Genomic DNA, 6,000 nt, shown 5'->3' with positions numbered 1-6,000 from the left:
ACACTTAATTAGCCTACACAAAATCACATAATTCTTGGTCAATATTGGTTAATATTTCATTGTCGATGATCTCAGTTAAACTTTGGTATATAAATTTATATTACTTTTAAACAAAAAAATTTTAATTTTTCAAAACATTTCTACAAATTACAAATTAGTAATTTATGTTGAATTATAATTATTTAATAAAACCTTTGAACAGATAATACTTATTATATATATACATGTAATAATTGTTAAACAAAGTCATTTTTTTATTAAATTTCAACGACAGTATCTTACTTTTAGAGAACATTTTGCAAACCATAGCTCGCTATCATTTCAATGCAAAATACACAGCTCGTCTAATTCAAAATTTCAGTACAAAGTATCATAAGATATGATTAGTGGTGTTTTATCAACCGTTTGCACCTAATATTTTTCTTTTGTGTGAAGTTCATCTCAAATTTCTAATAATTCTCGTGCGGGTGATGTAGATTACTGATAGCACTTCACACGAAGTGCAAGGCATCGCGTTTTCCTAATGAGGTTTGGGTAGTAAAGAGACATAAACAATGTTTCTGTTGTCAACGCTCGTACAGACCTCGACAAAACTATAGTTATGGGTTACTTGGAGAGCCATAAAATACCTAAAAAGTATACTTTAGTCAAATAACGGAGCGAATAACTTCATTAAAAGGTACAAATAGCCTCCCGTGTTGCTTGCTAGAGTTTAATTTATTGGCCGCTTGGGTGCCAATTAAAATAGAAAATAACTTCACAGTTTTATGTTTCCTACCTTCTCTGTCCGGACGTCATTTCTCTAAAATTTTATAATAATATGGCGTTATTGTAATTTTTATTTTGCATTAGGAAAGTATATTTAAAATTGGAAAGGAACTAATTACTTGTTCTTAATTTTTCCTCATACGGCGGTCGTGGCTAATTGGCTCCTCTTGTAAAGTGTGGGTTGAAAATAAGTAACTTTGAAAATTTTGTAATGAGGATAACAAACACAAATCTAAGTAGATAGTAGGAGCTCTCTCAAAGGCTAAATTGATTTAGCAAATTTTCAGTAAAACCGCCTTGAAAAGAACTATTTTTAGCATGTTTAATATATATTTTTTATAAAAAATATAAAAGCTAAATAATAATTTTTAAGAAACAAATTAACAGTAGATATTTTATCAGTTAGAAAAAGGTATATTTTATATAAAGTTTTAACACCAATTTTTATATTATATAATAGAGAATTATATTAAGTTAGTAAAAAGTAATAATTGAGGGATGTTTGATACTGAATCCAATACCCTTGGAGGGTAATGGATGGCAATGCTGTAGCCAATGAAGTTCTAACTGAGGCTCGGCTATTGCTGTTACCCTCCTGCCATGATCAGAGCTTTAATAGCTCAATAACATCTTATCCATACACTGTCCGCTACAGATAACGGGGAAGATGAAAAGCATTCTTGCTTCGCCCCTTTAAGCCAGTCCTTATAAGGACTAATAATTGAGGGAGGGCGAATCAATCGACCGTGAGATGCGGTGATTGATTCATTCAATCCAATACCCTTGGAGGGTAATGGATGGCAATGCTGTAGCCAGTGAAGTTTTAACTGAGGCTCGGCTATTGCTGTTACCCTCCTGCCATGATCAGAGCTTTCATAGCTCAATAACACCTTATTCCTACACAGTCCTCTACAGATAACGGGGAAGATGAAAAGCATTCTTGCTTCGCCCCTTTAAGCCAGTCCTTATAAGGACTATAAGATAATAATTGAGGGATAGACTGTGAACCTAGATTGGTCGATGCGGTGATCAATACCCTTGGAGGGTAATGGATGGCAATGCTGTAGTCAGTGAAGTTCTAACTGAGGCTCAGCTATTGCTGTTACCCTCTTGCCATGATCAGAGCTTTAATAATATTAATTGAGTGGAAGGAATCAATCGACCGTGAGATGCGGTGATTGATTCATTCAATCCAATACCCTTGGAGGGTAATGGATGGCAATGCTGTAGCCAATGAAGTTCTAACTGAGGCTCGGCTATTGCTGTTACCCTCCTGCCATGATCAGAGCTTTAATTTAATAGCTTAATAACACCTTATCCCTACACTGTCCTCTACAGATAACGGGGAATATGAAAAGCATTCTTGCTTCGCCCCTTTAAGCCAGTCCTTATAAGGATATAATTGAGTGAGAGACCGAATCCAATACCCTTGGAGGGTAACGGATGGCACTGCTGTAGCCAATGAAGTTCTAACTGAGGCTCGGCTATTGCTGTTACCCTCCTGCCATGATCAGAGCTTTAATAGCTCAATAACACCTTATCCCTACACTGTCCTCTACAGATAACGGGGAAGATGAAAAGCATTCTTGCTTCGCCCCTTTAAGCCAGTCCTTATAAGGACTATAAGATCAGTTGAATTGGGAAGAAAAAGAAAGCCTTTTTAGGACTTCCAGGGTAACAAATGGCAATGCTGTAGCCAATGAAGTTTTTAACTGAGGTTCGACTATTGCCGTTACCCAGCCATGACCAGAGCTTTTAACCCAATAACACCCCATCCATACAGATTTTCTTCATTCAGATGACGGGATAAAGAGTCAAGGACTCAGTCCATCGCCCAGTTCTTTTAAGAACCAGTTGAATTGGAAGGTGGGAATCGACCGTGAGATGCGGTGATTAATACCCTTGGAGGGTAATGGATTGCAATGCTGTAGCCAATAAAATTCTAACTGAGGATTGCTGTTGTCCTCTTGCATGACCAGAGCTTTCATAGCTCAATAACACCTTATCCCTACACTGTCCTCTACAGATAACGAGGAAGATGAAAAGCATTCTTGCTTTGCCCCTTTAAGCCAGTCCTTATAAGGACCAGTTGAATTATTTAGTTTCGTTACTGTATTTTTCGTCAAAATTTCATTGTCTTGTATTCCGAGATAGATGTGTTTAGAATTCGTTTTTTTTCCCCTTTTGTTGTTAGGATGAATGTTTTCTTTCGAAATAGTAATAATGAGAAGCATTATCACTCCTCTTGCAGGATCTTTAACCAAAACTTTCTTCATCTATGTTCTTTATTCGGTTATTCATTTAAATATCTTTATGTTACGTTTGGCGTATTTATACTTATAGTAAATTATAGAAGTAATAACTATAATTATAAATAATTTTATTGGGTAGTTTACAAGAGAAAATACACGTAGTAATTAATTACCTCGGAAACTCTCTTTATCTATCTGTCTATCGCCTTTCTTTTTCCTTAGTTCTCTCTTTTTTTCATTTATCATCGCTCTTTCTCACTATCTCTAGTGATTTTTTTTCAAAATATCCTGGAAGTTTAGATTGCGATCTTCACAATATGAGCACTCCATTTTTAAATTATGAATCATATGGATCCCCAATGTAATCATATGATTTGCCCATGAGCTACTGGGGTATTCCTAATCGATAACTGAGTCATGAGCAGTACGAAGTTTTGCCTTGTGTTGTTTGTTGATTACAAAAGCCAGTCAGGGGTCAATATGTTGTTTTGTATGCAGTTTCATCTCGCAAATGGATTTACCAAAAGCTTGTAACCTTAGATAGCATGGTGCCGTATCTCAATATTTATAAAAATATTACTACTTCAAATCGCTCATATCTAAAGCTTCACTTTTGTTGCTCTTAAAAAGGGGAAAAAAAAACAGTAGTATTCTTGGAAATAACTTCAGAAATATTACTAGTTCACTTCCTTGCGTGACTCCATTTCACTGCTTGAAGATTTCCGAAAGCGCGCGCGCGTACAATTTATTATTTGGTGTTGGGATAGTTTAGCCACCAAAATTTGACATATCATAGAGGAAAATATGTATGAATGAACATTATAATTATTAAGGTATACGCTAAAGCAACTAACAATCTGATACGGAGTTCTTTAATTGTGTATGTTACGCCTCGGCTTGTTTGGTTAGCAGAATAGAGCGATAAAATGCAGCATAAATAATTATGTTGGAGTTTATTAATTATTTATAATCATATATATCAATTCATTATTTAATTCTTATTAATTTTACTTTATTTTAATTTATTTAATTCTATTTTAATAAATATTTAATATATATTTTTAAGTTTACTGTGTGGGTACTGTAAGGTGTAATTAATTACACTTTTAATTAATTATCGGGTCTTTCCAACCAAAGGGTTCGTCTATACCAACTGAGCTATGCATGGGTTTGTTTTCTTACATTTTTCTCTGAAAATATGAGAGCTTAGTAGCTGTTTTACAGATGTCATTAGTGCATTCTCATATTATTTATTCTTCCACATTATCTTTATGATTGTTTAAATACTCGTCCATATTCCTACTGCAGTAGTTAACTAGCTTCGTGTTGGACCGCACGACTTCATCCATGGAAGTGCTCAGGGGCGAATGTTGGTCTTGAAATTCACGCTTGCTCTTGTTATCATTCAGGGAATGAGAGGTGTGATTGAAGTCTGATTAGCGGAATAATGAATTACTGACCATTTAAAACTATGTACAGGTAACCCTCGTATAACGCGGATGTTAGGTTCCGCAGAAATGTCGCGTTATATAAATCGCGTTATCCGAGTCTCAAATCACATAGAAAAAGTCGGGTTATGTTCCGAAATCGTTTTTTTTTAATTATATAAACAACAAAGATGACATATCCAACAAAAAATATTTTTATTTAATTCAGGTAATTCATGTAAGTTAAGAAAACATTAACTATGAAACAAATACATAGTATAAAAGTATAAAAATTACAAAGTGTACTTAAACTTCATTGCACATAATGCATAAATGTTTTAAGCAAAATAAAATAGTGCATATTTTAATCTTTGATAGCACGAGGATTTGAGGATTGGTTAATAAACACTGGTTTTCGTCATGTAATCACCATTTACTACAAAACAGTAGGGTAATTCTATCTCTGGAAACTTTGAATCCAGGAGCTGATCTTTCATTTATCGAAATATAGGTGCTTTTTTGCATTTTTTTCTAAATATAACCCGGATTCATCCGCATTCAACACCTGGTCTGCACTATAAATGTTTATAAACTTTGAGAGTTTCAATCTTCTATCGAAATCATTACAGATTTCTCCATTTTTCCATTAGAATATCGCGTACACGAGCAACGCGCTTTGCACTTATCGTTGACCCAGCAATAAACACTTTCTCGGATTTTATGTTCATTTTGTTTGATTATTCGAATTGTGGATTCATTTATATTCAAAGTCCCTGCAAAAAACTCCTGGTTTTTCTCCATTTTTCAACCGAATCCAAGATTTTGAATATTTTTCTTCGAGAGAAATAAATTTTGTTTTCAATGTTGGTTTTTCCTTTCGTTGCAGTTTGTGGCCATTAGTATAAAAATAATTTTTTACACAAAAAAGCAAGTATTACATATTGTACGTAACTCACCAGAAAATAAAGTGCTCAGCTTGAGATGAACACACTTATGATTTTTAATGCACTTTCCTGGAAGAAACGAGGACAATTTTCAACAATAAACGTTTTATACGGTAAACAATTGAGGTACATGCGTGCTAAAGGGTATTTCCCCTAATATAAATTCGCTACTTATGATTACATGCGGGATACAGGCAGACACAAATTTAACGATGATAAAATTTGATTTTTAAGGCGCGCGGTGAAAAGCATATGAAAAGATAAAGAGTTACTACAATTTGTAGACCGTGTTTTTATCGGAACTGTGTTGTATAAGTACCGCGTTCAACAGGGGTTACTAAATTTTAGACGTTATATGGAAACCGCGTTGTATAAGTACCGCGTTATACGAGGGTTACCTGTATTTAGAAATTTATATACAATCATACAAATGCAACATTTATTTTACAAATGATATTCTTTCTTTTTCAATTTAGCTACTTGAATACAAATTCTACCCTAGTTCTTCTTTATGAACTGGTCAATAACATCGTCATAAAAAGTTGGTTGTAACTTAATTTTCCCAAGCAACACACACACTTGTAAAGACTGGCTGAAGCTCACTGGCTA

The sequence above is a fragment of the Typopeltis vanoorti genome, chromosome 18 (genome assembly GCF_054136105.1).
Source record: "Typopeltis vanoorti isolate ZY-2024b chromosome 18, IOZ_Tvanoo_1.0, whole genome shotgun sequence".
NCBI classification, from domain to species: Eukaryota; Metazoa; Arthropoda; class Arachnida; order Uropygi; family Thelyphonidae; genus Typopeltis; species Typopeltis vanoorti.
Note: the sequence above shows the minus strand (reverse complement) of the source record.